This window comes from Kogia breviceps, chromosome 4 (genome assembly GCF_026419965.1).
Source record: "Kogia breviceps isolate mKogBre1 chromosome 4, mKogBre1 haplotype 1, whole genome shotgun sequence".
NCBI classification, from domain to species: Eukaryota; Metazoa; Chordata; class Mammalia; order Artiodactyla; family Physeteridae; genus Kogia; species Kogia breviceps.
Window position 1 is genome coordinate 132312485 of NC_081313.1, and position 26713 is coordinate 132339197.

General features: G+C 46.3%; 1 protein-coding gene across 5 annotated transcripts in view; it reads left to right on the forward strand.

Moving 5' to 3' along the window:
• Positions 1–16607: 16607 nt before the first annotated feature.
• HRH2 (histamine receptor H2) overlaps positions 16608–26713 on the forward strand; it is a 64508-nt gene continuing 54402 nt past the window's right edge. For 3 of the 5 annotated variants that reach the window (XR_010840282.1, XM_067031901.1, XM_059060165.2), the window contains exon 1: positions 16608–16985. The gene's annotated coding sequence lies outside the window, so the exon portion shown is untranslated. Of the gene's footprint in view, positions 16986–18244; positions 18261–26713 lie in introns of those variants that run through there. The other 2 variants (XM_067031899.1, XM_067031900.1) reach the window with 2 other exon arrangements.

The following is a 26713-nucleotide window of genomic DNA, read 5'->3' on the forward strand; positions in this document are numbered from 1 at the left end:
GGAAGGAGGCTTCTTCAAGGTGCGACAGCCAAACCTCAAAGAATGAGTAGGAGTTTCTCCCCTTTCTCAGGGGAGAAAGGGAGAAGGACATGCAGGGGAGGAAGTGATGGCAGGGTGGCATGTTTTGTTTGGTGAGTACCTAGCAGGCAAGGACTCGTGTATGTATGTTAGATACTTGCAGCAAAAGTCACATAGTCCAGTGCCTGCGGGGGCCGGAGAGGTGATGTACATGAGTGAGACGGGCAGGTGTCTGAGACCAAAGGATGTGTGGGAACTTCAGTGAAATAAGGAACTCATGCTCTGCAGAAAGAGAGAGACATTACTCAGTTCCATCCAATGCCCCTTTGTAAGAATGAGCCCAATATCTGACATTTTAGGAGAAGACAAAAAATCTGGATTTTTATGTGAAATCTTCTAATTTGTCAATATCAACTGCAATGTGCCAGACAGATGAAACAGGCTGGACCTGACTCTTACCTCCCCAGTTTGCAACCTGTGGGAAAGGTAGTCTCTGGAGTCCCTCCCAGTATTTCTTTTCTAAAAAGGCATGTAGCATAGTGATTGAGAGCATGGGCTGGGGAGCCAGTAAGATCTTAGTTCAAGTCTTGGCACTGTCTCTTCCCAGCTAATTCACATAGTTTATGAATGTCACCACCTGGAGTTGTGCAGTGCACAGCCTGAGCAGCTGTTTAGGGTTGCCTTGCTTGTAACTATAAGCAAGGCCCTTCTCCTCTCCAAGCTCCAATTTCCTCACTTGCAAATGAGGGATGATTATTTATGACAGTAAAATGAACGTATATAGGTTAAGTTAGCTCAATTGGGGCAGATAGTAAATACTCAAAATAGGACATTTTTTACCCTAGTGTCTTTCAGAGGACTCCAACTAAAACTACGGGCTCTCTGGGCAGAAGCATTCCTTTGTGCCGGAGAATTCTGGCTGAGGGTTGGTAGGCAAGTCCCCGTCTTTTTGGAGCTGGGCTGGAGTAGAATCAGGGGAGCTTATGCTTTTCCTGGCAAGACATGGGGCAGGATTAGAATGTGGGAAAAGAGATTCTGAAAAACCCAGGCACCAGATTCAGGTTTTGAGAGAATTTTTTAAGGAATTTATTGGGAGGGTCAGTTTGGAATAGATTTGGAAGTCTTTTTTTTTTTTTTAAGCTCCCTGCAAAATAAGGAAAAAGGAAGCACCCCCCCCCCCCCCATCGAATGCCTGGCAAACACGAGGCCAGTGTCTTGGACAATAAATGCAAATGGATCCATTGAAGGTTTGTTTACCAGAACCAGTCTCAGGATCATCCCCTGCGCCCTCCCCACACCCTCTCCCTGGCCAATTACCCCTCCTATCTCTTCCTTCCTGTCACCTGTTTATGGGGTTTTTGGTGTTTTGTTTTGTTTTTTAAGCACAGAATTCTTTATTTATTTATTATTTATTTATTTATTTACTTATTATTTATTTATTTAGGCTGCGTTGGGTCTTCATTGTGGTGCGCAGGCTTCTCATTGCAGTGGCTTCTCTTGTTGTGGAGCACGGGCTCTAGGCGTGCAGGCTTCAGTAGCTGCAGCACGCAGACTCAGTAGTTGTGGCTCGTGGGCTCTAGAGCACAGGCTCAGTAGTTGTGACGCACGGGCTTAGCTGCTCCGTGGCATGTGGGATCTTCCAGGACCAGGGCTCGAACCCGTGTCCCCTGCATTGGCAGGCGGATTCTTAACCACTGCGCTACCAGGGAACTCCCCTGTTTATGGGTTTACCTCTCTGGGTTTCAAGCATATTGACACCAGGGAATTGGTCCTCATGTCTTTGCCTCTCCAACATGCAGGACACGGTACACATTAGATGCTCATTAGAGTTATAGAGGGAATGAATGAAGGACTGAATAAATGTCTCAGCTCTTAAGGTGGCTGGAATGAATTGTGTTCCCCCCCAAAAGTTGCTGTTAACCTCCAGTGCCTGTGAATGGGAACTTGTTTGGAAATAGGATCTTTGCACATGATCAAGATGAAGTCACTAGGATGGGACCTAGGCCAAGGTGACTGTTGTCTCTATAAAAGGGGGAAATTTGGACACAGAAATGCATACAGAGGGAAGCAGACACAGGGAGATCACCATCTACAAGCTGAGGAATGGATGAGTCCACCAGAGGCAAGGAGAATGGCATGAACAGATTCTCCTTCACAGGGCTCAGGAGGAACCAGCCCTGCCAATGCCTTGATCTCCAACTTCTGGCTCCAAAACTGTGAGAAATAAATGTTTGTTATATCAGCTGTCTTTGGTATTTTGTTATGGAAACCCAGACCCAGCTGGTAAGTGATGGAGCTGGGACTCACACGGGGAATCTGGCCACCCATCTGGTCCAGAGATACAGGACAACTTCACAGCGGAGGGTTTGGGTCCAGGGCTCTCACTGGGACTAGGAGCTGAAATGCTGATTTAAACACACACAGGGGACTGCAGGTCATCATCTGATGCAGACAACCTGATTGCTCTTTTCATTTGCTGCCAGCTTGATACTTTGCCATCGGCTCACCCCTGAGTAAAGTTCTTGAGTAAGAGCTTATCTCACTAGGGGAACTGCCTTCACATTTGGGTCCATCCCAACCCTAGTGCATTTCACAGTGCAGAGGCATTCATTGGAAGGCAGCTCCCCTGGGGTCCCTGATGTGGGAGTAGGGGGACAGTACAGTGTTGTGTCTGGGCTGAACTGCCTGGATCCAGGTCGCAGCCTGCCTCTTGGTAGCTGGCTGACCCCAGGCAAGTACCTGACCTCTCTGAGCCTAGTTTCCCTATGAGAGATGCTGACAATGATAGCACGTACCTCAGAGGACTGTAGTGGTGATTAAATACATAAAAACAAATGGAGTCCTTACAAAGAGGCTGGCAAGTGGGCAGTGCTGTGTGTTTGCCATTACTCTCCTGGAGACTGACGTGTGCTTCCCAGCTGTGACGGCCAACTTCCCCCTGGCCCTCCAGACCCTCTCTCTACCCCAGAGGCCCACTGTTTCAAAGAGCTCCGTTGCCCCCTGGCATCTCATTGTGCTCAGCCAATGCTGTCTGGAGGCAGTGCTGTCTGGAGGGAGGGGAGAGTGAGGTTGCGTCTGTATCCTCCACTTTTCCACTGTGGGGTCCCAAGGGCACAGTTGCTGCCTTCCACCCAAGGATGCAGCTCCTTCTAGGCAGGTCTTCCCCCCACCCCCATGTCCCGGTGCTAAAACCTGCTAGCTCTCTTGTCCCTTCAGCCCTGGAGGTAAAGATGCCGAGCTGTGGCCAGCTGAAGGTGCCACACCATCTTTCATGGCTTCCGTGCACCCTGCCATCTCCTTTGTAAAAAGCCCCTCTGCCTCATTCCTGAAATGACCCAATCAGAGTGTGCCACCCGTTTTCTGCCAGGACATTTCCTAATGCATGTGCCCTGTAGGAGTTATGTCAGGAAAATCACTTGGGGCCCAACAATAAGAAAATACACTTATTCAGACATGGTGTTAGTAGGAAATAAGCTGTGTCATCAGAGGGACTCGAAGCTGAATTTCAGACTGGGTGGATGAAAGCGCAGGGTCAGGGATGGAAGTGGGGCTGCGTAGAGGAAGGGGAGGAGGGGTGGTGGTAGTTAAAGTCTTCCAACGCTGGTAAACTCACTGAGCTGGGGAAATGGTGCCCAGCTTGGAGGAGCAGCCACTGGGGAGGGCTCTGGTGCAGGGAACAAGCCTCTGGCCTCCCTCCCCATACCCACGTCTACAGGCTGTAGGTCCCCCTGGGCAGAGACTCTGCAGCCAGGTCAGGCCCAGGACCAGTGAGCCAGTTCCCCTCTCCGGCTCCCCACCCAAGCCCCCACCCCTGCCCTTGGGAGTGGGAGGGAGCTCATAGCTTCCTGGTGGGCTCAGGTCTCTGCAGGGCCAGGGGGCCTGAGGGGCCTTCAAGGGACCCATTATAGGCAGATGCAACTCAGAGCTAGGTCCAGTTGCTCTGTCTGGAGGCTCAAGGACGCATGGAGAGAGCCAGACAGATGTCTGGGCCAGGGAGGAGGAGGCTCAAAACTTCCTTGCTTGGCCATTAAGATCTTGTGCTTTATAATAAGAAATATATATTTGGTCTTTGTCCTAATTTCTGGCACACAGCCCTAACACCCTTGGAATTTCCTAGGTGTTAAAAGCAACAAAAGTGTCTTGATATTCATAACAAAACGCTTTCAACCACACCTGAATTTATGTTAACCAGGTGAGTTCTGGAAAGCGCCTAAGGGGGTCGGGGGGGCTGGTTGCCAGGGGAACCAACATGATTAAAAGTTTGGAACCTTCAGTTCCCGCCCACCTCTGGGAAGGGAAGATGAATGGGATGTTAGATCAATTGCCAAAGGTCACGATTTAATCAATCTTTCTTATTTGTAATGAGTCTTTCATAAAAACCCCGAAGGACTGGATTTGTAGAACTCCTGGGTTGGCGAATGCGTGGAGATTTGGGGAGAGTGCTGCACTCCTGGAGGGCATGCAAGTTCTGCGCCCTTTCCCTTACATTTCCCTGTGCATCTCTTCCATCTGGCTGTTTCTGAGTTATGTCCTTTCATAATTAACTGGAGATCTAGTAAGTAAAACGTTTCTCTGAGTTCTGTGAGCCACTCTAGGAAAGTAATCAAATGCAAGGTCATGGGAACCTCTAATCTACAGCAGGAGTGACAACTTGGATTTGTGATTGGCATCTGAAGTGGGGCAGCAGGACAGTCTTGCAGGACTGATGTGGGATCTGATGCCACATCCAGGTAGATAGGGTCAGAATTGAGTTGAACTGTAGGACTCCCAGCTGGTGTCAGAGAAATGCTTGGTGGTGTTAGAAAAAAACAAGCCACACATGGTAGCCATGGTTGTGAGTAGGAGTGGAGGAGATAGGAAGAGGTGAGATTACCCTCCCAAATCCCCTTGACTTTTGATACTTCTTCTCTGGCCTCCTCTCCCATCCCCTGGTCTCTCTCTCTCACTCCCCAGAATATTCCTCGTATATCTTCCTCATCCCTCTCAAGATTTCCTATCTCGCAGCTCCAGTCTCCATCAGGTCTTAGGCAGAGCAATGTCACTCTTCCAGCATCTCCACATCAGGATCACCTTCAAGAATCTGAAAGGTCATTAGACTGAGTACTTGACACACATGCTTAGTGAAGAGAAAGGCCTCCCAGCTACCAGAGGTGAGGTAGGGGGAGGGATTAGAAATATTTTTTGTATACAGTAATAATAAAACACCCAGCATGATAGTACATTGCTTAGAGTTATAAAATATTTGTTATTAAAATTACTAAGTAATCATAATAGCAGATATTAATTGCATATTTGCACATTACCTAGCAGCATCCTAAAGGCTTCACCTACAATATCTTTTTTTTTTTTTTTTTTTTTGCGGTATGCGGGCCTCTCACTGTTGTGGCCTCTCCCGCTGCGGAGCACAGGCTCCGGACGCACAGGCCCAGCGGCCATGGCTCACGGGCCCAGCCGCTCCGCGGCATGTGGGATCCTCCCGGACCAGGGCACGAACCCGTGTCTCCTGCATCGGCAGGCGGACTCTCAACCACTGCGCCACCAGGGAAGCCCACCTACAATATCTTAATCTTCACAGTGAGCCTGTGGAGAAGACTGGGAAACTGAGACTCAGGGTGGTGGGTGATTTCTCAAGGTCACACCCTTATTAAGTGGATTTGCACTCAGATCTGCTGGACACCAGAGCCACGGATGCCAGCAGGAGGGAATCCAACCAGAGATCCTAGGCGCTCAGTCACTACAATAGACAAGAGATGGCTTCAAAAGAACAAGAGAAATGGCAAAAATAGACAGGAATAAACCTACAGGCAAGCAGGCATGACCAATACAGCTTAGCAAAGCTCCACAAAGAGCAGCTGGGATGAGGGAGCGTAGATCTTGTTCCTGAGGTTGTAAGGTTGATGCTCCTCAAATTACCCCATTAATTTGTTGTAATGCCAATAAAAATCCCATTAATGCTTGGGAGAAGATCTTGGCAGATTAATTAAAATCAGTTTGAAGAAAAACATGCTCAAGAGTAGCCAAGAAAATGTTCAAGAGTTGAAAGAAGGAGGGGAGCTCATACATACTACTCATTCATTCTTTCAGTGGATATCTATTGAGAACCTATTATACAGGTCTGAAGATATAGACACCATCTTTGTCCTCAAGAAGCTTACAGTCTAGTAGGTACTAAAATAAGCTATAGAGCTAGGGGCGTGTAAGTGGTGTGTCTCTGGGGCAGAAGCAGACAGAAACAGTGAGGGCCCAGATATAGGCTCTTGAAAAGCGAGAGGCAGGGACTTGGGAAATAATAACCCTGAAGATGTTTATTGAGTGTTCTGAATGTGCTGCATCATTGAATCCCCCAGCAGTCCTGTGAATCAGGAATCCTGATGATCTCCACTTTACACATCAGGAAACGTAAGCCCAGAGACCTTAACCTGCTGAAGGTCACACAGCCAGTGGGTAGCAGAGTGGGACTCAGAATCCAAGTCTGTCCAACTCCAATGTCACTGCTCGGGACCCTTACACACAGTGATGTGATAAGACATCAGGACAACTCAGATCAGTATGAAAGCGTGGCTTAGTCAACCGACTGTGTTGGAATAATTATTTGAGAGAAGATTAACTTGATTTTAAAAACACATTTGAAATGGATTAGCTATTTAAATGTAAGGCAAAAGCCATAAAAGCAATAGAGAAAGTAAAGGGAAATGGATCGGATCTTTAAATGTAGGACAAAAGCTATGAAAGAAAGAGAGAAAATAAAGGGGGAAAAGGTTTATAATTTTGAGTTGAGAAAGGTGTTTCCCAGCATGACATGAATGAAGGTCAGTAATGATAAAAGAAAAGATCAACACATATAATCACATCGTGATTTAAAACTTCTTTATAGCACAAAGCACAGAGACGAAGAACAAAATGAGAAAATATATTCACAACATATTTGACGGACGACACTTGATATTCAAGGAGCTCTTGGAAGTCCATAAGGGAAAGAAAAGCACCTAACAGAAAAACGGGCAAAGGACACAAACAGGCAACACTGGAAGTAGAGAGAATCAAAGAGTATCGGGCATGTTGCTTCTCCACACACTGCCCCTTCCATATAATGCAATGTCACTTGGGAATTAATAAGAATTAGGTTCAATCTACGTATACATGAAAAAATGCAGGAAATGAAATGTGATATTTTAAACTATATTAAAAACACTATTTAAAAATTTGTGGTGTGTGTATGTGTATGTGTTTCAGATTCACATTGCCTGGGTTGGAATCCCGGCTCTGACATATTAGCCGTATGGCCTTGGACAAATTACTTGACCTCAGTTTCCTCATCTATAAAATAAGGAATAACTGAATCATCTTCAAATGGTTGTCTTATGAGTATTAAAACATATGATATCTTAGAACAATGCTAGGAACATACTAAATGTTCAGTAGGTGGGAGCTATCATCAATCATCATTCATAGAGCAAAAACACAAAAAAAAACAAAAAAAAAAAACCTAGAAGGATATACATCAAATTGTGAATGTCCACAGCTGTGAGAGAATGGATTGGGGTGGAGATGACACTATTACATTTGACTTTAGGCACATCTCTATTAATTACAATTTCATAACAAGTATGTTTTCTTTGGAAACTAATAGAAAGCAATGAGGAAGATTTCTCCTCTAAGTGGAGGAGCTGTCAGTAAAGAAGGAGAAGAGAGAGGAGCTGATGGGTGGAGAGAAGCAGAGACCCCTCCTGGTCCCCAGAGGGTGATCAGTGAATGAAGTAGCTGCAGGGAGTGGGGATGGGTGATTTTAGCTTCCCATAAGGCAAGGTAGTGATTTGTTTATGGTCTTGCTGTGTTCTTACAAAAAACAGTCTCTTTTTTTTTTTTTTAAACTTAAGTGAGTTCAAATAGCTTTTTGTTCCTGGTAACCAAAAAAACCTGACCAAAACAAGTAGCCGATAACATAAGAAAATATACCCAACCTTACTGAGAAACAAAGAATTGCAAACTAGAACACAGAGATATCAATTTTCACCTATCGTATTGAAAAATATTTAACAGATTGTTAAATGCTCAGTGTTGGTGATGGGGGTGAGAAGAGTCAACATTCACACAGGGCTGAAAGCATACATTTGGTCGACCTTTGGGGGAGCACTTACCCATGAATCTATTTGCTCTTAGATTTAGAGATTCCACCTTGAAGAATTTTCCAAAGAAACTATTGGACCAGTTTAGGAAGATGCAAGTTCAAGGATGATGACATTGTTGGTATTGGTGAGAAAACTAGAAACAACCTAGGTGTCCATCAATAGGAGAATCATTAAATAAGTGGGACAGAACGTCAGACAGTGGCCCTGTGATGCCTGGTTCCTGGTATTCACACCGTTGTTTAATGTCCTCCTCTTTAACATGGGCAGGACCCGTAGTTCTTGCTTCTAACCAATAGAACACCTCAAAGTTGAGTGGGTATCACTCTGTGATTGGATTACAAAAGATCCTGACTTCTGTCCTGCTAACAGATTTTCTGCCTCTCTGCTTTGAGAAAACTAGTTGCTGTGTTGGGGAGGGCCGTATGACAAGGAACTGAGGATAGCTTCAGGCCAACAGTCACTGGGGAGCTCAGGCCATCAACCCAAAAGGAACCAAATCCTGTTAACAACACTGTAAATAAACTTGAAATCAGATCCTTCCCCCTCTCAAGCCTTCAGAAGAGAACCCAACCCAGCTTATAGCTTGGCTACTGTCTAGTAAGAGACCTTGAAGAGAAGACCCAGCTAAGCTGCACCCAGACTCCTGACTCACAGAAACTGTACGATGATAAATGTGTGTTGTTTTGAGCCAGTAGGTTTGTGGTCATTAGTTGCACAGCAGTAGATCACGGATACAGAAACTATCACTTTTCAAAAGAGTTACACTAGATATATTTGCATAAATATGGGGAAATGTCCATGTTACTCTTGTGTTTAAAAAAAAGTAGATGGCACTTCCCTGGTGGTGCAGTGGTTGGGAATCTGCCTGCCAATGCATGGGACATGGGTTTGAGCCCTGTTCCGGGAAGATCCCACATGCCGTGGAGCAGCTAAGCCCATGTGCCACAACTGCTGATCCTGCGCTCTGGAGCCCATGAGCCACAACTACTGAGCTTGCGTGCCGCAACTACTGAGGCCTGCGCACCTAAAGCCCGTGCTCTGCAACAAGAGAAGCTACCGCAATGAGAAGCCTGCGCATCACAACAAAGAGTAGCCCCCGCTCACTGCAACTAGAGAAAGCCTGCGTGCAGCAACAAAGACCCAATGCAGCCAAAAATAAATAAAATAAATAAATTTTTAAAAATAATAAATAAATAATTTAAAAAAGTAGATGGCAGAACATCTACTTTAGACATTTATTTACAAATAAATGTCTAAAAACATTTGTATGAATAGCTAAAAGTCTGGAATGAGATATAGATCAAACTACTCATAAGCTTATCTCGGGGAATAAGATTTTGGGAAACTCATGAAGGCCATATGGTTTGAATTTTTAAAACAAGTTTATTGCTTTGAGAATCAAAATAATAATAATAATGAAAGTATTTCCATTTTGAAAAACAATAATAATATACAGTTAAAATATCAAAGAACTTTAAAATATATATTTTGTCATGTGTGGGAGATACTGCTTAATGGCCAACCCAACACTTCCATTCCCAGCCCTCTTCTCCTTTGCCTGCTGTCCACATAGAGGCTGGAAGGGTGACATGGTCACTTTCCAAGGTCTCAGCTAGGGATGGCCATGTGATAGGTCTGGACAAATGAGACATAAGTGGAAGTCCAAAAGCAGGACAAATGTCACTGGCTTTCTCCCGTTTCCCTTTCTTCCTGGCCCCACAAAGCGTCCCCTGGTGGAAAGAGGCCATTGGAAGACCATATGACGTGTGCTATGATAGTGAAGGAGCATCAGGTGAAGAAGGCTTCATGGAGGGGCATGAGATCCAGACTGGGAACTTGAAGCTGAACTTCCAGAGAAAGTTAATACCTAAGCTTGGCAGGGGAACAGGTGGAGAGGAAAAAGGAAGAATGCCCTAACAGAGGAAAATTGCCTTAGTTGCCGGATCTAGTTCCCTGACCACGGATCGAACCCAGACCCCCTGCATTGGGAGCAGAGAGTCTTATCCACTGCGCCAGCAGGGAAGTCCCTGGGACCTTGTTAATCCAGTGTGAGCTATGGACCAACATCATCAGCACCACCTGCGAGCTTTTAGAAATGCAGACTCTCAGATCTCACTCCTACTTAATTCGAATCTACATTTTAACAAGATCCCTAGGTGGTTTGTATGAATATTAGAGCTTGAGAAGGACTGGTCAGACACAGGTTCTCAAACTTACCTTCATGTTGGAATTACGGGGGGAGATTTAAAAACTATCAATGCCTGGCATGGTGGAGGGATCGACTGGGAATTTGGGATTAGCAGATGCAAACTATTATGTATAGAATGGATAAACAACAGGTCCTACTGTATAGCACAAGGAACTATATTCAATATCCTGTGATAAATCATAATGGAAAATAATATGAAAAAGAATGTGTATATATATGTATAGAATGTGTGTATATATATGTATAACTGAATCACCTTGCTGTACAGCAGAAATTAACACAACATTGTAAATCAACTATACTTCAATGAAATACATTTAAAAAAACTAAAAAAAAAAAGCATGCCCCAACAGAGGAAAATTGAGTCACCATATTCTCAAAGAGGAGCAAATTGAGGATGGGATCACATTTTCTGTTCATGTGTATATTTCCTCCTTGAAGCAAGATGTGTTCAGCTGTAAATTGTAAAAACCCTGAATCACAGTGGGTGCTTCATTACTTCAGGTTGGTGTTTCCGGGGCTGGTGCAGGAGCCCTACAGTGTGTGGGTTCTGAGTCCATTTCTTCCGTTCTTTTCCCCTCATGGTCACAACATGGCTGCCTCATCTGCACAATCCAAAGAAGGAAGTACCAGAAAAAGCAGGCAGGGCAGCAGGAGAAGGTGTGCCTTCCATCCCTCTTTCCTGTTACAGGTGGGAAATTTCCCACCCCTGCCCCAAAGATTTCCCCTTTGTCTCATTGGCCAAACTGGGTCACATGGTAGTCTCTATCTATAATGGAGGCTGGCAAAGCAAGTCTTGGACTTTCCAGGCTTTAAGGTAGGTAAAGCAAGGAGAAATCAGGGGTGGAAATCACTGTGGTAGACGACAGCTCTCTGCTCTCTGCCCCTACCTGGACCAGGGACAAGCTGCCTAAGACTTCTTAAGCTGGGCCCCAGTCTCACCTCCAAATTCCTTGCCTCCCAGGACTCTGATTAATGACCTGGCCAGGCTCCCAGAGGATCAGCCTAGCACGATTCCCAGACCTGGCTTCTCCTTTATTCCAGGAGTCCTCAGTTTGGGGCTGCCTGTGTCCACCAACACATCCTCCAGCTGCTCTAAATATTGTCTCCCATCCTTGCTTTAAGACATGGCTAATAGCTCCTATTCTGTGCATTAGTCAGGGTTCTTCAGAGAACAGAACCAATAGAATGTGGATAGAGAGAGAAAGAGAATTATTTTAAGGAATTGGCTCATGCCATTAAGGAGGCTGACGAGTCCAAAATCCACAGGGTGGGCTGGCTGCTTAGAGACCCAGGATGAATGCATCATCTCCTCCTTTGGATTCCCATGGAACAGTGTATTTTCTAGTGGAGTGGGCTAGAGAGCAGACTATTTAAAAGCAGGGGCTTTGGAGGTAGTCAGATGAATCCCCCAGCTAACTACAGGACCTTGGAGAAAACTCTGATTTTCTGAGCCTCAGTTTCCTCATCTGCAACCTGGGGGAAATAATAGTATTTACCTCACAGGGCTGTGGTGAGAATTATTTGAGATGATGTGTTATACAAAGAACACAGCAGAGTATACAGAAGACGGTAGCTGCTCAACAAATTGTGTTACCTCCTATCTTGTGAGCCAGAACTGGAGCAGCATGCAATCTTAAAGTCACAGGGAAAACAGCCAAGTTGGGCTCCTTGGAGTAGCCCCAGTGGGGTGGGAAACAGCTGCATCTGTCTGGAGACTCCAGCCCTGAGACCTTTCTGATGCTTCTCCCAAGACTCAGAGCACATCACAGTCAGGAAATGCACCCCACGCATCCCAACCAGTCTAAGGTGCCCTACCACAAACCCAGAGCCACCTCAGAGCACAAGACGGAGGCAAGAAATAACTGATGACAAAACCAGTGGGTTTCATTGAAATTTTCTGCAGACCACTTCAGTAAATATTATCGCTATACCATGTCATTCGTTATGTTAATTGCCGCAAACTTTTTTTTTTTTTCAATTTTAAGCTGTCAGACTCGGCAGAGATTACTCATCCAAAGATGAGTAATCTCTCTCTCTCTTCTTCTTTTTTTTTTTTTTTTTTCTATTTTGGTCAAATAGTGATTTGGGTTTCCTCAGAATGAGAAAGTTCTTCTGGCTTCTTTTGATAGATGGTTCTTACCTATTCAGAGCAAGGAGGAATTTGAGGCCATCAGATCCCAAAGCCCTCTTGCATGGTAAGCAGCCTACCAGTAATAATGATGACGTCTTCTATGATCAAAGTGCTTAGCTTCCAAAGGGCTTCAGATTTTTAGTACAGAACTGGAAACTTTCAGAACTGGAACAGTTTGCAAATGTCATCCCAATCTGTTGGGTGGCCAACCATGGATTGCCTCACTTTACAGTGTATGAATGAAGGGTGTCAGTTCTCTATTAAAACCCTCCAGTGACTCCATTTCATTTAGGATGAAATCCACATGCCTCATCATGACCTTGCACCAATACCATTTCCAACCACGTTCCCTCCCCCTCCTACACTCAGCCATGATGAACTTCTTCGTGTTCCTTGCCAAGGCCAAGCGTGTCCCTACATTGGGGCATTTGCACCTACTGCTCCTTCTATACAGGACACTTCTCCTCCTTATCTTCATAATCCTGGCTCAGTTCAAATGTCACAAGCTCAGAAAAACTTTCTCCAACTGTCTTAAACAAAGTACCACCCCCAGTCATGTTCAACTACATTACCCTGCTTTGCTTTTCTCATAGCAATTCTCTTTAGCTAAAATTCTGTGGCTTGTTCATTGTCTTTTTATGCCTTCTAGCATGTCAGATCTTTGTCTATCTTGTTCATCACTGTATCCCAGAGTTAACTCAGTGCCTGACACATTGTAGGTCCAGTATCATGTGTTGAAAGAATGAATGAATTTAATATTCATTTCTTTTTTCATGTGAGCTTCATCCAACCCCTTTGAGGCAGAAGTTACTGTTATGCTTATTTAATGGTGAGTTGACATGATTGAAATAAAGACATCTTTACAGATATCAAAGAAATGTACAGGTAACCCTTCAGTAAAAGGTCATAAAATTAATGTCCATCCATTTTTTTCTAAGTGATTAGCCTCAGTTCTGTAAACCATAAAAACTGTAATTCTCAGACCATTATATCAGAAGAACAAGAATGTTTCTGAATGCTTGTAATCTGTATTTTGATTAAGGATCCTACAGTGGATTTTGAAAGGTTTTATTTAGACTATGTGTGAACTTCACACATGTTAACTAATAAAACTGAATGTTCTTTAATTTTTTTTTTTTTTTTTAAAAAAAGCCTATTTCCTAAGTGGGCTTAGAGATGCAAATTCACTCCCAAGGCCCCTTATCTAGTTATTCATTGCTTTGTAATAAACCACCCCAGAGCTTACTGGTATAAAACAACAAGAATATGTCATTTCCCTCAGTTCTGTGGGTTGGCTGGGTGGGTCTTCTGCTGGGCTTGCCTGAGCTCACCCATATGGCTATAAGAGCGGGGACAGCTGGCCCTCTTCCTCCATATGGTCCTTCAGATGTCTTTGCAGCCTGGTGGCCTCAGGGCATTATCCCAAGAGAGTAAAATCTGAAGCACCAAGGCCTCTTAAGGCCTAGACTCGGAAATGGCACAGCGTTACTTGCTCTGGGTTCTAGCCATCAGAGGCAGGTCCAAACTAGGGGAAAGGACATAGACTCCACTCTCAGTGGGAGGTGCTGTCACATTGCAAAGGAGCCAGGGCCATGTTGTGGCCATCTTTGAAACTCTGTCACAGATAGTAAGTGCTGGAACCAGCTTGACTGAAGCTCTGACTCAGCAAGGAAGACCAAGGGACCATGATTACCTGTGACTCCACAAATCTAAATGACCTAAATCAAATTTATCTCTCACTCACATTACGTGTCCACCAGGGGCTGGTTGGGCTTCTGAGACTTCACTCTGGGACCCAAAGTATGGGAGCAACCTCTTCCTGGCATATCTCCTGAACAGAGCCAGTCTCGTGACACTCAGGAAAGGGAAATGACAAGGACCCACTGGCCCAGAGCCTCTGCACAGAAGTGACACAAATCCACATCCATCAGTGGCCAATCAGGTCACAGACATTTCCTCCTCTCCTGGGAGGGACACTGAATATGGGTGGACAATAATCTCATCCGCATGGAGCCCATTTTCCTCTTCAGATCCTTTAAAAAGAAATATCCTTCACAGAGCCAGACTCTGTCTCATTCTATTTCTACTGTTGGTCCAAGTGCTGCTGTCTATCTGCTTCCTCTGCCCACAGAGCAGAGAGAAAAAGGTCATTGGAGCCCTTTCTTCTCCAGGATGTACATCCCGGCCCTTCCAGCCACCCAGTGCAATCACCTGCCATAGCCTCCCATTGCTCCAAAGTCCTACCTGTGTCCTTATAAGCCCCCCACGGTCTGATTCCTGCCGGCCTGCCAGTCTGCACTCCATGAATGCCCCAGGCTGTCGGATGCCTTGTGCTGCTCTCCATGCTCTTTCCTCTGCCTCTGTGGCCCTTTCACTGTGAAATGTTGTTTTCCTTTTAAGATCTGCCTTGAAAACCACTCCTCTCTGAAGACAATTTTTGTCTTTCCTTTGGCAGGGTCAACCAACTTTTCCTTTTTCTAAACCTCTTCATTATAACATCTATTCATTCACTCGTTTGACCAACACTTTTTGATCATTTATGACTGCTCCAGGCTCTGAGGAGACACAAGGAATAATACAAACAAGGTTCTTGCTCCTTCACTCGTTCCATTCTGGTGCGTTAAAGCAGGCAATAAATACATAAACAAATAAAAAAAATAATTTTAGACAGTGATAAGTTTTTTCATTACAATAAAAAAGGGATGATAGGAAAAACCCAGTGGCGTGGAGGTGACTGCTTTAGGTAAGATGATCAGGCTTTGTGGCCTCTTTAATATTTGGGCAGCCATGGGAAGATGTGGAGAAGAGCATTCCCAGCAGAGGGAACAGCCAGTGCAGATGGCCTGTCGTGTGGTCCAGCTTGGCCTGTTCTGGGCGCAAGGGGGAAGCTACTGCCTCTGAGGCACACAGAGGGAGGAGGAGAATGGTGAGACATGAGCTCAGAGAGGTGGGCCGTGGCCAGATCACATTGATGGTGAGAAGAAGCTTGGATTTAATTCTAACTACAACAAGAAGTCCTGAAAGGGTTTTCATCAGGGGAGTGGAGAGGCATGATCTGATTTATACTTTTCTGAGATGACCTACATTGCCTTGTGAATTGCTGGTGAATAAGAGTAGAGGCTGCGAGACCAGCTCGGAGGCTCTTGCTGTCATTCTAAGATGCTGGTGACCTGGATGCACAGCCTTCAACAGCCTCCTAGAAGCTGTGACCTCAGAGGTCCAGGGAACTGTGACCTTAGTCTCTGCATCTCAGCACACACATAGCACAGGGTGGGCCCACAGTGACAGAATGACTTAGGATGGTGTGTCAATCTTCAGTAGCACATGCCTGAAACTGACACTCAGCAGAACCAGCTCCCTTTCCCTCTCCCTTGTCAAGCTTCTTCTGAAACTCCCCTCCAGGTATCATATGGGGCAGCCCATCTGACCACCTGCCTCCATTACTCTGGGTTAGCAAGCCAGGCCTGGCACCACCCTCACCATCCTGCCCACCCAGGCTCCGCTCCACCGAGGTCTGCGTGGTTAGCACAGCAACCTTGACATCTTGATATGTAAGAGAGAGTTTCTCCCATTGAGCCTCCATGTTTTCATCTGGAAGGTGGGTGTTATTTTCCCTACCCCAAGAGCCCCTTTTCCCAAGACCCTCCTCCCTACCTCTTCTCTCTCTCCATCTATCACTTGAACTAGAGCAAATCCACTCTGGGAGTTTCTGAAACTCCACTGATTTTTTTTTTTTTTTAATTAATAACCCCTGAACTGATTTCTCTGTGCCTTACGCCTCTGGCCCTCTGTCTTTCCAGACTTCAGATCCCAGAATTATCCAGAATTTTCCCTTGAAACTAGTTCTTTCTCCCTCTTCTAGCTTGATTCCAGGTGGCTAGGAGCTGGGCACCCAAGGGAAGGGGTGCCACCTGATCCCGTGGGTCTAGCCCTCCTAGGGCAGGCCCTCCAGCTATGGGCAGAAGCCAGCGCTGGGCCACAGAGGGAAGTCCCCTTCCACTCAGCCGGTTACTGCACAGCTGGAAGCTGGCTCCCAGGCCAGGCAGTGGGGGGAGTGCGGGGAGTGGGCGGGAGGGAGTGGGGGAAAAGCCAGAGAAAGAGGGGGCAGCCTGACAGAAAGAAAGACGAGAGGGAAAGTGTCAGAGCCAGAGAGAGAAGGAAAGAAGGTCCCGGAGAAAGGAAAAGAGAGAATTTGGGGAGCGTGTGGAGAGGGAGAAAAGCCAAGGAAGAGAGAATGTGAGTGTGTGTGCGTCGCGCGCACTGAGTGGGAGAAAGAGAGGAGAGAGGGGGAGAGAAAGACTTGGAGAGGGAAGGAAGTGAAGGAGCGGTTGGAAGCCAGGAGGAGCGAGCTGGAGGCGGAGACGAGGAAGTGGGTGCGAGGCGCAGGGCGCGGGCGGGGCGCACCGCCAGCTCCATCCCTGGCCGGAGCGCAGCCGGCGCGGGCGCTGGACGGAGGCGAGCCGGAGCGGAGCCACTTCAGCGGCAGCAGCTGCAGGTAGCGCCGCCGCCGCCTCCCCGCGGGGCCTGAGCTCGGGGTGGGGTCCCCTGGCGGGCGCTGGTGAGAAGGGGGGCCGCCTTGGGCGGCTGCTCCCGGTTCTCCGCCGCCGGGTTTGAACCCTGGCCCCTCCGCGCGCTGACTGTGCCTGACCTTGGGAAAGTCGCTCTGCTGGCGGGCCTCAGTTACCTTCTGTGACTCGCGGGGGCGGGGGCGGGGGGTGGCGCCCAGGGACGCCTTGCGAGCGCGGGATGCAACCCTGGTCGGCCTGCGGCAGTGCTCTGGGCGCGGGGTCGGGTGGATGTGCGCTCAAACCCCTTTGGGGGTGGATTTGGAAAATCCACTTTCGCCGAAATAGCCCCTGTTTTGTTCCCGGGTCTGGGCGCTGGCATTTTCTCAGGGCCATGTGTCTGTGGGCACAGGGCACGACTTTCTGCTTAAGGAAAGCAGGTAAGGGGCAGGGGGTGGGCGGGGAGGAGGCCCCTAGCTCCTCAGGCAGCCTTCGTCCTCCTGGATGCCCGATGCTCGGGAGCGGGAGCTTCCAGGATGAGCCAGGCAAGTGGCCTCGGCTTAGCGGCTTGGAAATCCAATTGTGCCGCTTAAGTAGTACAGCTGACCTTGAGCGTGGGAGCCTCAGTTTCCTCCCCCATGAAAAGGGCCATGCTAACGCCGCCTTTGAAGTGAGGATAAGGAGGTGGGGGTAGGAAAGTACGTGGGGTTGTGGTATTCCCCAATGGCAGCTGTCATATCCTAACTCGTGTGGCCAGAGTCCTGGTGCTGGTTGCCTCCTGGGAACTCATTTGTACGTGCCAGGTCCTCTCTGGTCTCCTTTGCCAGAGATGGTTAGTGGTCCAGCTGGGCATGAAGCAGGGCCCAGAGAATGGGGGGCGGTGATGTCAGGGGTCCCACTCCCCAACCCAGACATACATCCTGGTGGTTCTTTTAGACATGAAATCTTTGAGATGACAGCTTATGTCCAGTAAAGACTCCTGGTTGAATCTCTCCAAGCCTCAGTTTCCTTATTTGTGATAGAAAGTTATGAATTTCTCTCTATTCATGAGTTTCCTGTTACTGGAGGTTATGAAAGGCAATTAGTAAATTAGATTTATTGACATCTCTAGCTTGAGATATGAGGAGATTGAATAGAATGAGAAAAGAACACTTCTCTTGCACCTGCCCCGTGAAGGCCTGGTACTCAAAGCATTATGTATACAGTATTGGCTGTAGTCATCACAATAATCATGGAAGCCAGCACCATTAAACCCCAATTTACAGGTAAGAAAATCAAGGCTCACAGGGTCTGTGATTTCCACAGGGTCACACTGGTGGGATGTGCCTGCCCTGGGATTGGCCCCAGTTCTGCCTGACTGTAGAGTACTTCTCATAGGACCCAACCACCTCCAAAATATGACTGTGAATGGTGTTCCTGGTTAGTTGGTTTCTTGTTGGCTGGTTTCTTGTTAAACATGTAATAGGAAGAGCTGCTACATAATCACTGGAGAAAGTGAGTCTGAAGGCTGGCAGTGGGGTGGGGGTTGCCTTTGCCAGGTGATTTCTCTAGGGGTCTGGAAGCAAGGGAGGTCACGACTCAACACCACATAGGAAGCCGACACCAGGCTGACTCACTCCAGCCCACCAACTTCTCTTCCTTCCTCTGCCACCTTGTCCCAGTTCACCTCACCTCAATTAACCTCAGCCTAGACTTCTCTGGGCTGCAAGAACAATTTCTGCATCCTCCCCTGACGACTAACGCAACTGACCCTACCAGTTGATGTGTCCAACGAGAAAAGAAGGCCAGCTGTTGTCAATCTCCACTAAGGCCTCCAGAGAAAGGGAAACAGGATTATGTCCCAATCCCAAGGATTTAGCTCAGCTTCGGGGAAAAAGTCTCTGGTGATGGGAAAATGGACTCCTTGCTATGGGAAAATGGGTGTCCCAGCAGGCTGGAGAGGTTCCTTTGCCAAAAATGTTTTAAGAGAAGAGGAGGACATCCGAACAAAACAATGGAAATATGGACAAAGGCTCTTTCAATTGGAAAGATATTCATCAACAATCAGAGAGCACCTAAATGTCTGAGAGTAGGAGATCAATTAAGTAAACTATGAGACAGCCATGTGGCTACTAAAAATGGACAGTTCTTTTTTTTAATGATAAATTTTATGTTATGTCTATTTTACCACAATATTAAAATAAAAAACAAACTTGAATGGTCACCCATCTCAGACTAAAAGCCTAAATTCTTTTTTTTAAAATTATAGTTGATTTACAATGTTGTGTTAATTTCTGCCATACGGCAAAGTGATTCAGTTATACATATACATATATATATACATTCTTTTCTTAATATTCTTTTCCATTATGGTTTATCATAGGCTATTGAATATAGTTCTCTGTGCTATACAATAGGACCTTGTTGCTTTTCCGTTCTATATATAACAGCTTACATCTACTAACGCCAACCTCCCACTCCATCCCTCCCCCAACCCTCTCCCCCTTGGCCACCACCAGTCTCTTCTCTATGAAAAATGGACAGTTTTTAATGGATGGGGACATGCTTATGCTTATGCATATGCGTATAAATGGCATAGTCACAAATTGGTGACAAGCACGTAAAAAAGACTGGAAGGAGATAAGTCAAATGGTGTTAACTGTGTTTGCCAGTGGGGGATTTATTCTTTCTTTATAATTTTTGAACTTTCCAGATTTTATGCAATGAGCATATACTATAATAATTAGCAGACATATAACTGCCTGGCTTCTAATGACAATATACCCCACCCTCTGCCACCTCCTCCTGGCCAACACCCAGGATAGGGCTGGCGCATGGATGCTTGTCAGTAATAAGGACACCTCTGTGTTGAGGTCTGGCAGGCACCTTAGAAGGAAGACGGAATACTAAAATTTTAATATCACTAATATCTGGCATTGGTTATGTTCTTACTGTGTGCTCGTGATAACCCTATGAGGCAGGTACTATCAATAGCCCATTTTACAGAGAAGATACCAAGAGTCAGAAACCTTCAGCCACTTGCCTAATGTCACACAGGATTCAAGCCCAGGCCATATAAATTCAGAGTCTACACTCCTAGCCAGAGTCAGGAAGTGTCAACAGACTCCATTGGCTGACATTTTAGTACCTATCACAGAAACCCTGGGGGAAGGAATGCATCTCTGCACTTTACAGGTAAAGAAATGGCTCAGGGAATTCCCTGGTGGTCCAGTGGTTAGGACTTGGCACTTTCACTGTGGGGGCCCGGGTTCGATCCCTGGTCATGGAAATAAATAATAAATAAATAAAGATGGCAGCATCAACACCAATGTTCATAACAGCACTATTTACAATAGCCAAGACATGGAAGCAACCTAAATGTCCATCAACAGATGAATGGATAAAGAAGATGTGGTACATACATACAGTGGAATACCTACTCAGCCATGAGAAAATATATATTATATATATAAATAACATATTATATATATGTGTGTATGTATATATAATATATATATATATTATATATATATACTAATGGTTCTGTTTCTCTTCTCTGAAGAACTCTGACTGATACTTAGCATGTCAGAAATGGAACTCCTGTCCTTCCCCAAAGTCTGACCTACCTGCTCTCTTATTCATCTCAATTCATTGGCAACTCCATCCTTTTGGTTGCCCAGACTGAAAATCCCGGAACCATCCTTTTCTTTTTTCTTTATTTTATTTATTTTAAAAAAATTTTAATCAATTTTTTAAGTTGAAGTATCGTCGATTTGCAGCGTTGTGTTGGTTTCAGGTGTGCAGCAAAGTGGTTCAGATACCTATATGTACATGTGTTCTTTTTCAGATTCTTTTCCATTGTGCGTTGTTACAGGATGTTGAGTATGGTTCCTGGAGCCATCCTTAAAAGTTCTCTTTTTCTCATATATCACATGCAATCCATCATCAAATACTATTGGCTTTATCTTAAAAATATGTCCAAACTTACAGACTAGGAGAAAATATTTGCAAATGATGCAACCGACAAGGACTTAATTTCCAAAATATACAAACAGCTCATACAACTCAATAACAAAATACAACCTGGACTTCCCTGGTGGTTCGGTGGTTAAGAATCCACCTGCCAATGCAGGGGACGTGGGTTTTATCTGGTCTGGGAACATCCCACATGCCATGGAGCAACTAAGCCCGTGCACCACAACTACTGAGCCTGCACTCTAGAGCCTGCGAGCCACAACTACTGAGCCCGCGTGCCACAACTACTGAAGCCTGTGTGCCTAGATCCCATGCTCCTTAACAAGAGGAGCCACCGCAACAAGAAGCCCGCACACTGCAACAAAGAGTAGCCCCTGCTCGCCACAACTAGAGAAAGCCCATGTGCAGCAACGAAGACCCAATGCAGCCAAAAATAAATAATAAATTTATTTTTTTTTAAATCCAGTCAAAAAATGGGCAGAAGACCTAAATAGACATTTCTACAAAGAAGACATACAGATGGCCAGCAGGCATATGAAAAGATGCTCAACATCACTAATTACTAGAGAAATGCAAGTCAAAACTACAGTGAGGTACCACCTCTCACCACTCAGAATGGCCATCATTAAAAAGTCCACAAGGGCTTCCCTGGTGGCGCAGTGGTTGGGAGTCCGCCTGCCGATGCGGGGGACATGGGTTCGTGCCCTGGTCCGGGGGGATCCCACATGCCGCGGAGCGGCTGGGCCCGTGAGCCATGGCCGCTGGGCCTGCGCGTCCGGAGCCTGTGCTCCGCAATGGGAGAGGCCACAACAGTGAGAGGCCCGCATACCGCAAAAAAAAAAAAAAAAAAAAAAAAAAAAAAGTCCACAAATAACAAATGCTGGAGAGGGTGTGGAGAAAAGGGAACCCTCCTACACTGTTGGTGGGAATGTAAATTGGCATAGCCACTATGGGAAACAGTATGGAGGTTCCCCAAAAAACTAAAAATAAAGTTGCCATATGATCCTGCAATCCCATTTCTGGGCATATATCTGGAGGAAACTATAATTTGAAAAGATACATTCACCCCAATGTTCATTGCACTATTTGTAATTAGCCAACCTAAATGTCCATCGACAGATGAATGGATAAAGAAGATGTGGTACATATATACAATGGAATACTACTCAGCCATAAAAAGAACAAAATAATGCCATTTGAAGCAACATGGATGCAACTAGAGATTATCATACTAAGTGAAGTAAGGCAGACAGAGAAAGACAAATACCACATGATATCACTTATATGTGGAATCTAAAATATGTCATAAATGAATGTATCTATGAAAAAGAAACAGATTCACAGACATAGGGAACAGACTTGTGGTTGCTGGGGGCATGGGGAGAGGATGGAGTGGGAGTTTGGGGTTAGCAGATGCAAACTATTGTATATAGAATGGATAAACAACAAGGTCCTACCGTATAGCACAGGGAATTATATTCATATCTTGTGATAAACCATAATGGAAAATAATATGAAAAAGAATGTATGTGTATATATAACTGAATCACTTTGCTGTACAGTAGAAATTAACACAACATTGTAAATCAACTATAATTTTAAAAAATATTTTTAATGTCAAAAAAAAATAGATCCCACAAGCTGCATGGCATGGCCAAAAAAAAGGAAAAAATAATTAAATTATTATATTTTTTTAAAGAAAAGAAATGGCACAGCAGTGACCTCTAAAGTGCCAGGCCTCGTGCTGGATGCTGGAGACCCAGAGGTACATAAGGTGCCCTCCCTACACGGGTGTGGGGAAGAGTGGTGTGTAAACAGTGTCCTCAGGGCTTTCATGCAGGTGGAGTTGCTTAGGAAACTGTGGGACCTCAGAGGACGAAGGGTGAAGGCTCCCCAGACAAGATGATACCTAAAATGCTTCTGGAAGGATAAGCAGGAATGCACCAAGTGAGTAAGAGAGGTTAGAACAGTGGTTCTCAACGGGGCACAGTTTGGTCCCCAGGGACATTTGTCAATGTCTGGAGATATTTTTGATTGTTACAACTGGGGTGGGGGGCTGTGCTGACATCTAGTGGGTAGAGGGCAGGTGTGCTGCTAAACATCCCACAATGCCCCCATAACAAAGAATGAACCTGTTCAAAATGTCAACAATGCTGAGCTGAGAAAGCCTGGCTCAGAAGAGAAGGGCCTTCCTGAACAGGAAACAGCATCCATGGATATTTACTAAGTGCCTCCTTTGAGCCTGTGATTGTATTACTGGCTGTCTGGCCTTCCTGCTGCCACTCTGCCCCCACCACCAACCAGAGTGGTCTCCTTTTTTAAAACATAAAAGCTGTATAGAGATATAAATCACATGCCATAAAATTCACCCCCTTAAATTATACAAGTCAGTTGCTTTGGGTATATTCACAGAATTGTACAACCATTACTGCTATCTAATTCCAGAACATTTTCATCACCCCAAAAAGAAACTTTGTAAACATTGGCTGTCAATCCCTATCCACCCCTGCTCCCACCCAACCACTGATCTACTTTCTCTCTTTGTAGATGTGCCTATTCTGGACATTTCATACCAACGGAATCATACAGTGTGTGGCCTTCTGTGTCTGGCTTATTTTGCTTAGCATAATGTCCTCAAGGTTCATCTGTGTTGTAGCGTGTGTCAGTACTTCATTGTTTTTTTATGACCCAAATAATATTCCATTGTATAGATATACCGCATTTCGTTTATCCATTCATCAGTTGATGGCTATTTGGGCTGTTTCCACTTTTTTGGCTATTATGAATAATATTGCTCTGAACATTTGTGTACAGGTTTTGTCAGGACATAAATTTTCATTTCTTTGGGGTATATGCCTAAAAGTAGAATTATTAGGTCATTTGATAACTCTATGTTTAATCCTTTGAGGACCCGTCAGAGTGTTTTCCAAAGCACTGTTACCATTTTACATTCCCACCAGCAGAGTCTGAGGTTTCCAGTTTCTCCACAACCTCACCAATGCTTACGATCTGACTTTTGGATTCTAGCCATCCTAGTGGGTGTGAAGCGATATCATTGTGGTTTTGATTTGCATTCCCCTGATGGCTAATGAATTTGAACATCTTTTCGGGTGCTTATTGGCCATTTGTTTATCTTGTTTGCAGCACTATCTATTCAGATCAGAATCATCTTTTGAAACTTGGTTGCGTCCTTCCCTTACTTAGACCAAAATGCAAACCCCATTAAGGTGTACAGGCCTTACAGGACTGGGCCTTGTCCCCACCTTCTACTGCATCTCCCCTCACTCACTCTGCTCTGGCCACGCTGGCCTCAAAGCAGCAAGCTGGTCCCCATGCAAGACCTTTGCACGGTTGGTTGAAAGGTTGGTCGTTTCCTCTGCCCAGGTCATCATTTGCATAGCAGCTCTGGGGTCAGCCTCAGAAAGGGCTTCACTGTTCTCTCAAGGGGCTCCCTCCACCCCTAGGCCCTTTCTAGCACATCTCAAGGTTTCTTTTGATCGTTCTTTTTACTATCTGATAAGATCCAGAGGAACTGGCCTCCTGTGTGACCCTGGGCAAGTGGCTGCCCCTCTCTGGGTCCTAGCTGCCCCATCTGAAAACCAGAGGGGGCCATATTGGCTGATCTCATAGGGCCTTCTCAGCTCTGCCCTTCTTCGATGCCAGCTTCCCTGTGACAGTACTGCCAGGAGGGTGCAGGCTTGGCGCCGTGGCAGTGAGAGAGAGAGACGGCTGGAGCCAAGTTGGTCATGGATCGGAACGGAGCAGGTGGCGTGACTGATTATCGCCAGCCCCGTGGGGACAGTCTCTAGGAGCATGTGACAGCCTGGACCTGGTGCCCAGCCTCTAGGAACAGCAGGAAGAATTGTCAACAGCTCCAACAAGGTCTCCACCTTGGCCACTTTCAGCTCTGGAGTCACCCACTTTTCCCATGAGAATAATCTAACTTCCAAACCCTCTCTGAGCACTAGAGCCATTCGGTCCCGGGGGCCTGCTTGTGCCTAGTCCTGGACAGTGTGCCAAAGGCAGAGAGATGGATGAATGTGACACCTGCCAAAAGATTCCAGTGTAGTGGGGAAGGCAGACGTGTAACCCACAGTGGGACAGATGCAGCCCTGAAGCCATGAGCAAACCTCAGAGACTCCATTACCCACTGCCCTGAGGGAATCAGGGGAGGCTTCGCAGAGCTGGGTGTTCGGGTGGAATGGAGTGCAGCAGGTAGACAGAGAGTGTCCAGGTATTAAAGGTGGAGAAACAGGTGTGCAGAGACATAGCTGCGAAACCTCCAGGTGTGCTCAGGGCATTCAGAAAATTAGGTTTTGCCTGAGGCGCCAGGGACAGTGGAAGGAGGTAAGGGAGGATTCGATTTGCCAGGGCCCTGATCATGAAAATCCTGCAATGCTAAGCTGAGGAGTTTGGACTTTGCCCTGTAGGCTGCAGGAGTCACGCAGAGATTTTAGGCTGAGGATAGAGGCGATCAGGTTGCACTTTTGAAAATGCCCTTTCTCCAGACAGCACGGAGGCAGGTGGGGCTGAGGAGAGAGCGGGAGGCCAGGCACCTAATCGGGATGCCCTTGCTCTTGTCCAGGTGAGCAGGGATGAAGCCTGAAATGCTGCAGCTGGAGAGAAGACAACAGATTCAAAAGCTGTTTGGGCGGTAAAAGCACGTGAAGGAGATGGGCGAGTCTAAATAATGAACGACACAGGAAGAGCTGATGCCAGCCTCCCAGGGTTCCAGCTATGACGGAGGAGGCACGGGAGCTGCGGGAGCTGGTGTATGAGTGTGGCATTTTCTGGGTGGCTGAGAGACAGGATAGAGGCCTCGAGAGAGGGTGATCCAGACCCAGGGGTCAAGATGTACAAAGGCACGGAGGTGTGAGAATGTCAAGAGTTAAGGAAAGGGTGAGGCTTTCTGGTTGACTGGAACACAGAGGGCATGATAGGAGGGGAGAGGAAACTGAGGCGGGGGAGGGCAGAAGGGGCAGAGACTCTGGCATCAGGAGGCTGTTAGATGCCGGAGCAGAAGTGCCGGCTACAGCACTATTAAACCATCACTTCCAGATGCAGAGCGCTCACTACCCCCGAGAAAGCCCCTTGCTAGGGTTAGTCACCCCTCTCCTGGACTCCTTACCAGACTTCCAGCGCAGAGATGGGTAAACGTCAGCCTGATCTTCAACCAGGAAGAAGGCAGACTCCCCCCGAACAACTGACCAATGAATTTGGTCTAGGGCAGGATTCTCAAAGGCATAATGAAAGGCGGGAGGGTGGTTAGAGAAGCAAGGAAATCCTGGGGGCTGACCTTGCTCTCCGAGAATACCAGGAGCGTGCCAATATCATAGACGGTTGCTGGTGGAGGACATGCTCAGGGAACTCTGAGATATATTTTTTTAAGAAAGAGCCAACATAGGGCTTCCCTGGTGGCGCAGTGGTTGAGAATCTGCTTGCCGATGCAGGGGACACGGGTTCGTGCCCCGGTCTGGGAAGATCCTACGTGCCCCGGTCTGGGAAGATCCTACGTGCCGCGGAGCGGCTGGGCCCGTGAGCCATGGCCACTGAGCCTGCGCATCCGGAGCCTGTGCTCCGCAATGGGAGAGGCCACAACAGTGAGAGGCCCGCGTACCACAAAAAAAAAAAAAAAAAAAAAAAAAAAAAATCAAAAAAGAGCCAACATTTAAAAATGAGGTTTCATTGAAAAGTTTGGATATTTTATTTTAAAGCCAGAAGAGTTCACATAAAAGCCAGATTTCCAGCTTCTCTTGCAGAATGT